This window comes from Gracilinanus agilis, chromosome 1 (genome assembly GCF_016433145.1).
Source record: "Gracilinanus agilis isolate LMUSP501 chromosome 1, AgileGrace, whole genome shotgun sequence".
Lineage (NCBI taxonomy): Eukaryota > Metazoa > Chordata > Mammalia > Didelphimorphia > Didelphidae > Gracilinanus > Gracilinanus agilis.
The window spans coordinates 379,543,202-379,552,829 of record NC_058130.1 but is presented as its reverse complement, the minus strand read 5'-3'; the positions used below and the strand labels follow the sequence as shown (position 1 = coordinate 379,552,829).

General features: G+C 36.0%; 1 pseudogene; it reads right to left on the bottom strand.

Annotated features, from left to right (window-relative positions):
• Positions 1 to 876: 876 nt before the first annotated feature.
• Positions 877 to 1,692, bottom strand: LOC123252022 (annotated as a pseudogene).
• Positions 1,693 to 9,628: the final 7,936 nt, after the last annotated feature.

The following is a 9,628-nucleotide window of genomic DNA, read 5'->3' as shown; positions in this document are numbered from 1 at the left end:
GGAAGGAAGGAAGGAAGGAAGGAAGGAAGGAAGGAAGGAAGGAAGGAAGGAAGGAAGGAAGGAAGGAAGGAAGGAAGGAAAAAGAAGAAACAAAGAAGAATAAAAAAACAACTACGTAACACAAAACTATGTTGCACAAGCTGCTTATACCAGAACCAATGTGGTAAATTCTTAAGTTTATTTTCAGGAAAAATTCATTTGTGCAGATGAATCTGAATCCTTTCCTTTATTCCCTCTCCCACCACTGTGAAAACAAAAGACATATAGCACAATATTTCTCTTAGCTATAGGGAAACAGGGACAAATTCAGTAAATAATTATCATAATCAGTTTCTCTCAGGTAATTGCTACTATTGACTTCCTCAGCTACCTTTACATGATTTATATTGTTTTTGCATGCCATTTTTGCATTGAATTATATCACTGGTAGTAGGAATGATGTTTTTCAGACCATTTCAAAACATTAACTGTTGATTATCTTCATGTAATGTCTTCAAATAAGGATCATTAAATTATCGCATATTATTATTATACATTGCATATTATTATTATACATTGCATATTATTCCACATTATTAGAGAGTTAAAAACAAAGGGAAAGATCGTAAATGTTATTGTTAGCCCAGAAAAAGCAACTGAGAAGACATAAGTAACTACACCCAAAAGCATACTTTCTCATCTTCATAAAATCTTCATAAAAAATGGACTATCAAATTATCAAACATTTTTCCCCTCACAGAACACATACTGGCTTATTAAATTATAAATCAGTACTATAGAAGGAGAGGCTAAACTAATTCCTAGATCTAGATGCCATTATCAAATAAAGTATCACTGACCAAAGAAAGGCTTTTTGGAATTTGAAATACAGGAAATCTACAAGCCACTGAGTGTAATAGAAGAAAATCCTGAGCAAACTAAAGCCAAAACAACCTTTAATAAGCTTCTAGGATTATACAATTTGATGTATATGAACTTTTTGTGAAATTCTGTTTGGAAACTAATAGAATTCTTAAAGACAACATCATCATCCCAACTGCTCTTTATTTCAAAGTTGACCTAAAGCTGAGATGGGCCTACTGGCCCATCTATCTTACTAGATAAAGGAGAGAGTTTCTACTTAGAATATTTTCCATTGAAGATTCCAGAAGATTTTTTTCAGGCTTTTAGTCTTGTTCCTTCCATGCTTTCTCTTCAACTTTCTCTCTCTTTTTTTAAAGTTTTTTTCCCAGATTGGCCAGTATTGCTGCATATCATCATCATTGCTTTCTTCTTCAGAATCCTCAACTTCAGCTCCTAGGAGATCAGCTGCCTTCAAATTTGCTGAAGGAATCTTATCTAAGTGATATTTCTTATATGCAGTCAGTAATGTCATGGACTCTTTAGTTGGGCTAGTCCTGTTTTTTTCTGTTTCATCAACTTTTTCATCTTTCTTCTAGTTCTCTCCTGAAATCAAAGTTGTGTACTTCTCTAGGAGCATCCTGAGTACTTTTTAAATATTTAATCTTTGTTTGAGAAGATAGATTTCTGCTTGAATACTGTTTAGAAGGTCAGCTCAAAACACCTTCCAATTTTTCTTTTTTTCACCTCTTACAGGTTCAAATATAGTCTTTGTCATTGCTGTTATCTCACATATTTAGCCAAGATAGGTCCAATAGTCTTCTGATATTAAGCCAATGATGTTATACAACTTTCTTCAACAACTCTTTGAAGAATATAGTTGAGAATTAACAGTCATTTGTTAAGTTCCTATTGTGTTCTAGACACTATGCTAAACCCTGGAGATACAAAAAAAAAAAAAAAAAAAAAAAAAAAAAAGGAAAAAAGATAGTCCTACTCTCCAGTAGCTCCTTTTCTATGGAGAGCTCATAGTCTAATGGAACCTATTAAGTATCCTTGATGAAAATGTAAGTAAGGGACAGATAAATTTCCTCCAGAAAATTTTCTGCAATGGAACATATCTTCATAGTCATGCAATTGATTGAGAGGCATAGAATATGTAATATCCCACTGTTTTTATTGTTTCTTAAATATATAAAAGTATTTCATCCATTAAAGCAAAATACAACATTAAAAACTATTTCAATAATATGCTTCCTATGTGTATGGTAAGATCAGACAAGATTCCTTAATAGATGTAGCTACTGAACTAGGTAACTTTGGCCAATGATCCTCAGATTATCTATATCAAGTGAGGTATGAAAGAGGGAAATGAGTTCCCATCAAAGGGAACGTGCTGTTTGGAATTCAAATGGAAGATCAGTTCCTTATGGACAATGACATTCTCTAGATGATCCTGCTTATGAACGATGTTATACTGATTGAATAATGTCTGAAGTCAGCTTTAGGTCAACAATTTTGGAACCCCTTAATGAGTTCAACAGCCATTAAAAAAACTATACACACAAAACAAGTGGATGAGAAATTAATATTGCCCAAATTAAGACCTGTGAATGGATGGCCAGCCAGCTATCCATGCAACAGATAATGAGTTGTGCCTATAGTTGAAAAGAAGATCAACTCAGAAGACATTTGGGAAATTAAGCAGGATTTCCAATAATGGTAAATTACTTCCTAACAGGTAAAGACCATCTTTCTAAATATCAATATTTTCTCAGTGATGCTATCTGGCTGCAAATCATGAAACACTCTGATCTCCAAACCACAGGTAAACCAAAAAGCAACAGAGAAGGAAGATAAAATAGGTAAAAGTAGGATGTAGCATATTACTAAATGAGAGTAAAAGATATTGAGATATGATTGGAAAAAAGAAGTGGCTCAGTCTTTGGGGAAAACAGAGAAAAACTATGTTTTATTCTGGTAGTCAAAGAAGAATAAAAGACCCTGGAGAAGTTCTCCAATACATTGGGCCACCCTTCTGTGAAAGACTTGCTACAAGACAGACAATAATGACATAGGATAAGAAAATGTGACCTGTTTGCAATGGTAGCCATTAAGAGATTACATAGATGAGATCATAGATCTATAGACAAATAGAGTTGAAAATACTTTTATTATGTTTCTTCTTTATCCTATTTCAAATCATTTTAGTAGAACAATAGATAACTAGCATGTCCCAATAATCTTGTTGCATTTTAAAACTATTAAAGTTATTAAAACTTTATTAAAATTATTTATATTATTTTTTAAAGCATAACTTGCTCTGATAGCTTAAAAATGTACTTAAACTTTTTGATACCAAGCTATTAACTTCCTGAGTTCCTGGTATTTTGCTTCAATAATATCCAATACATTTCCTTGATTTTGAATTCTAATAACCAACCAACCCATCTCTCAGCTCTGTCCTTTGGACTTCAATGACTCTATTAACTAATCAGGCTGCCCCTTGGGTTTTATATTTTTCTCCCCTCATCTTCGGCTTAGGTTCCATCTTTTCCCAATAAATATGACCCTTGTTTGCTCCCCCATCCCCATTTCCTTAGTTCCTGGCAAGTGTAGATCCGGTCTTAGGCAATATTTGATATTATTATGCAAGTCTACAAGCAGATGGCTCACAGATGTTGTTATGGCTGGCTGCCATATTCCCATGTCCCAACAGGGGGCTCCAGAGGCCATATAGCTACAATGATAGTTGTCCTAAATTTCCCAACCAGGAGCCACCCTATAGGAAGTATAGGAGTTCACTAAAGGACACATATTTGTAAATGAAGAACCTCATGGAGGAAGTAGACCTCTGGTCCCTGATGGCACTGAGAGTCTCTAAGCATTTGCTAGGCAACCTCAAGTTTTCCTTGAATTGTACCCCTGAGAATTCCTCATGGACCCAAGTAGCCTTTGTGGTATCCTATAGACTGCCTCTTGGACCTCTCTAATTCACAGTAATAGCTCTCTAGTAGACCTGAAATAACTCTACTCTGATGAGTTTTTGACTTTACACATTCTGGATGAAATATCCAGAATGTGCTGGGATATGACGAGCTTGCCCTTTCTAGTGATATGTGCACATAGACTCTTGCCTCTCATCAGGGTCTGCCTTGTATCAGTCCTTCTAACACCCAGTCAGCCCACCTTCTGGGAGCCATTCCTACAACTCCAGAAATGGTGCATTTTGGGGAGGGCCAGGTCTTTACCTTCTCTTCCCCTCCTCCCTGTCCTAGAGTTCCATCTAGGCAGGGAGCCACCTACAGAATCCTCAAGATAAAGCACCAGTAAGGCTGGACTCAGAATCAGGAATGTTTGAATTCAAATCCAGCCTTAGACCCTTACTAACAGTGTGACCTTAGGCAAGTAACTTAGTCTCTGTCTGTCTCAGTTCCCTCCTTTAAAATAGGGATAATAATAATAGCACCCATCTACCAGAACTGTTGTGAGAATCAAATGAGATAATATTTGTAAAGCACTTTGCAAACCTTAAATCAACATAAAATGCTAGCTATTATTATTATTATAGGCAGCTAGGTGTCACAGTTGAAAAGCATCCTCTCAACTTTAAGATAGTGATTCAGAACACAAGACTTTAGGAAATGTGAGTGGGGAAACACTAGAGTTTGCTTAGCCTAAATATAACCCCCTTCCCTCTCTTCCCGCAAGACCTAAGTATTCAGTGGGTCAGATAGCACAAACTAGCCACTGTGTGGGACTTTGTGAAGGTTTCTTTCCACACTCAGTACTGCTTGCTTCAGTGATTAGACTGTTTATGATCCCTCTACTCAGAGAACATAGCCAGATCCTGCCTTAAAGCTTCTTCCTGATTTGGTATACTGGAAAGAGCAGGGACAGGAATAGGCAATTTTCAGATAAAGAAATCAAAGGTATCAATAAGCATGTGAAAAAGTATTCTAAATCTCTTAGAATTAGAGAAATGCAAATGAAAACAACCTCAATCTTGAATTGAGTCAGGGTTGAGTTTTTTGCATCTCCAATGTTCCACCACCCTAATGTTTAACAGATTCCCTCAACTTTGAATAAGACCAGTAACTGACCCATTCTTTGGCAATAGGAGCCCCACATTCTCTTAGGTTAACAGATCAACCTGGTCTTTAGATCACAGTTTCTTTCCTTCTATCTTCAGCCTCATTTTCCCCTAGCCCTGCTAAGGATTACCCTTCATTCTTCCTCATTACCCTTCCCTTTTTTCCCGAAGATTTGTCTAATCACTGGCATACGCTTGTCCTGTCTGAGACAATATGTGACTAATAAATCCTAAATTTAAAACGAAGAGCAACAAAAACTCTGTTTTCTATCAAGAAATGAAGAAGAGAACAGTTATCCTTCCTTTCATGAAGGTTATTTGTTGACTTTAGTAGTAGATTAAGAATGTTCTGATGGGGATGGAGAGAGGGAAAAGGACAAAGTATCAGGTCAGAGAATCAGTATGATTTAAGTGAAAAAACACTGAATTTTTAGTCTGAATTCATGGATTCATATACCAGATCTTATCACTAAATGAGCTTGAGTATATAATTTAACTTCTCTGCATCTGTTTCCTCATCTATAAAAGGAGAGAACTGAACTCAACATCAATTTATTTTTTTATTATTTCTGAAGCTATTTGATATTCAAGGTAGCTAGGTGGCTCAGTGGATAAAGCATCAGGCCAGGAACTGAGAGGACATGGGTTCAAATCTGGCTTTAGTTACTTACTAGCTGTGTGACCCTGGGCAAGTCACTTAATCCTGTTTGTATAGCCATTCCCATTCTGTCTTAGAGCTGTTACTAAGAGAGAAAGTAAGGGTTTTAAAAAAAACAAAAGATGCTACTATGTGCAAGTTAGGTGACTCAGTGGATAGAGTGCTGGGACTGGAGTCAGAAGGACTTGAATTCAAATCCAGCCTCAGATACTTACTAGTTATGTGACACTGGGTATGTCACTTTTGTTTGCCTCGATTTCCTTATTTAGAAAATTAGCTGGAGAAGGAAATGGCAAACCACTCCAGAATATTTGTCAAGAAAGCCTCAAATTAGGCCATGAAGAGTTGAACACTAATGAAAAAATGACTGTACAACAAAATGTGCCATGCACTGCACAAAGTTCTAGGGATGTAAAGACAAAACCCCAAATGGCTCTTCCCTCAGGGAACTTATATTCTTTTTTATTTTATCAAAATTCCCTTTTGGTTCTAAGTCTATGATCCTTTCAGATCAATTAAACAAATATTTATTATGACCCCTTTATAGGCCCAGGACTGTGCTTTTTAGACACTCTCCCTGTCCTCAAGGACCTTAGGATCTAGAAGAGAATCCCAAGTCCTGATTCCTTGCTCTCAGCAACAAAATGCTAATCACATTCCTAATTAAATTTTTAACACAGCTATTCAGAAACTGTAGCTCCTCAGTGAACTAGAGGATGACACCTGTGCCTTAAACCATACAAGAATAATTATATCAAGATTGGATTTGAGATCTGAGGGCCTGATTTCAAGTTCTATAGGTCCTTACTACCTTTGTGAACCAAGTAAATCTTTTCAGCTTTCTGTGTTTCAGTCTCATCATCATTAGGGTGTAAGCTTCCTGAGGGCAGGGCCTGACTTTTGCACCATTTTTGTTTCCCTGGCACTTATCACAGTGCCTGAAAAATAATAGGTGCTTAATAAAACATTATTGATTTAAATAGAATCAATAAAATAGGAGGTTGAACAAAAATCTTTACTGGCTCTAAATCTTATATCCCTGTGAAATGAAATTAACTTGTCAAAGGCTCATCATAGCTCAGGCTAAAGGCATTAGTACAGTATCATTTGTAGGTGGGGGGATTCCTGGGAAGCTTGATAAACAGGAACTGGGAAAGCTAATGCTTTGTCTTGCATACCTCCTTGACCACCTTTTTTTTTTAAGGATCTAAATTTTTTTTTTAATGCTTTTTTTTCAAAAAATGTTTTAAAAAGCCACAGTACATTTTTCTTTTCTTTTTTAAAAATTTCTTTCTTTTTAAAAATTTGTTATTTTTTGTACAAACAAAACCAATGTAATCAAGATTAGATGGGAAGCAACAAATTGAGAAAAAAATCTTTATAACAAAAACCTCTGACAGATCTAATTTCTCAAATTTATAAGGAGCTAAGTTAATTTTACAAAAAAAAAATCAAGCTATTCTCCAATTAATAAATGGGGACATAAATATGCAGTTTTCAGATAAAGAAATCAAAAGTATCAATAAGCACATGAAAAAGTGCTCTAAATCTCTTAGAATTAGAGAAATGCAAATCAAAACAACTCTGAGATACCACCTTGCACCCAGCTGACTGGCTAAAATGACAGCAGGGGAAAGTAATGAATGTTGGAGGGGATATGGCAAAATTGCAACATTAATGCATTGCTGGTGGAGTTGTGAATTGATCCAACCATTCTGGAAAGCAATTTGGAACTATGCCAAAAGGGCTTTAAAAGAATGCCTGCCCTTTGATCCAGCCATACCACTGCTGGGTACCCTAAAGAGATAATAAGGAAAAAAGACTTGTACAAAAATATTTATAGCCTCGCTCTTCATGGTGGCAAAAAACTAGAAAACGAGGGGGTGTCCCTTGATTGGGAAATGGCTGAACAAATTGTGGTATCTGATGGTGATGGAATATTATTGTGCTGAAAGGAATAATGAACTGGAGCAATTCCATGTGAACTGGAAAGACCTCCAGGAATTGATGCAGAGTGAAAGGAGCAGAACCAAGAGAACATTATACACAGAGACAGATACACTGTGGTACAATCAAATGTAATGGACTTCTCTACTAGCAGCAATGCAATGACCCAGGACAATTCTGGGGGACTTATAAGAAAAAACACTACCCACATCTAGAGAAAGAATTGTGGGAGCAGAAATGCAGAAGAAAAACAACTGCTTGATCCCATGTGTCGATGGAGATAATGATTGGGGATATAGACTCTAAACAATCACTCTAGTGCAAAGATTAATAGGTCTTGATCAATGACACATGTAAAACCCAGTGGAATTGTTTGTCAGCTCCAGGAGTGGGGAGGGAAGAGGGGAGGGAAAAAACACAAATCATGTAATCATGGGAAAATATTCTAAATTAATCAATTAAATGAAAAAAGAAAAAAAGAAAACTGTGACACATGAAACATGATTTAAGTATCAAAAAAATTATAATTAAACAATCTTTTGTTACATTAAAGTTCCCTCTTCTTCAAATAGTGGCTAATTATTGTGAATATCAGTGTGTAGCCATGCAAATCAAGAAACAGTCACAAGTCATCTTAAGTTTATTTTTACATCATTATTTTGAAAGACTGTGTGCTATAGCAAAAGAGGCACTGGAATAAATAATAATAGCTCTTGTGCTCTATAAATATCATTTCATTTGTTCTCCATAACAACTGTATGAAGTAGGAGCTAGTGTCATCTACATTTTACAAATAAGGAACCTGAGGCTGAGAGCACTTAAGTGACTTGCCCAGGGTCACCCACAAAGTAATGCCTGAAGCAAGACTCAGATATTCCTGAGTCCACTATGCTACCTACCTGCCTCTCAAAGTTCACATTCTGGATCTGTGTCCTTGGCCTAGTTGACTCTCTGAACTCAAATGGGTTCAAGTGAAGGAATTGAATGAAAGTCACTCTAAGGATGCTTCCAGTTCTAAAATTTTATAAAATGACGATGATCTTGTGCATATCAGATATAAACACAATATGTATTTTTAAATCTCAAATGATCTTTAAGCTGCTCATTTCATAAAGCAGCATAGCATTGCCTTTTATCCCCCAAAGAATATCATCATCTTATATACAAGAGCTGAAAGAAAATGTGTTAATCCTCACATTCATTAGAGATCTGAATGGTACCATTGTATCTGAAGGGTTAGGAATGAAGAAAATGAGGGATAGTATTACACAGGTGATAATCTACTTTGGAGGAATCCAACCTGGTTCACAACACTCTTGAATGCAGCCTGAACTAGATTAAAATATAATTGGGAAATATTTAACAAAATAAATAAATATATATAAGTAATAAATGATAAATTAATTTAAATAAATTTTAAGATGAATAAGAATACATTTAGAAACTAAATCACTAGGCAGCCCATAGGGATCATTTTCTCTTTGAATCTGATACTACTGGCCTATTTCATAGTATACATGCTTTTCTTTTTTTTTTTTTTAACCCTTGCCTTCCATCTTAAAATCAATACATTTTTTTTATTTTTATTTTTTTAATTTTAAACCCTTAACTTCTGTGTATTGACTTATAGGTGGAAGAGTGGTAAGGGTAGGCAATGAGGGTCAAGTGACTTGCCCAGGGTCATACAGCTGGGAAGTGTCTGAGGCTGGATTTGAACCTAGGACCTCCCGTCTCTAGGCCTGGCTCTCAATCCACTGAGCTACCCAGCTGCCCCCATCAATACATTTTTTTATCTGTTCCAAGGCAGAAGAGCCATATGAGCTAGGTAATAGGGATTAAGTGATTTACCTAGGGTCACACAGCTAGGAAGTATCTTAGGCCAGATGTGATCCCAGGATCTCCTATCTCCTGACTCTTTATCAACTGAGCCACTAGCTGTCCCCTATATTTGCTATTGTTAAGAACGTAGTACATACTTGGTAATTATTACTTGCAAAATGGTAGAATGAATATAACTATCCCATATATCACAGCAACACAGAATATCTAAAAGAAACACCTGAATATACGCAAGTTTTCCTTCATTCCTT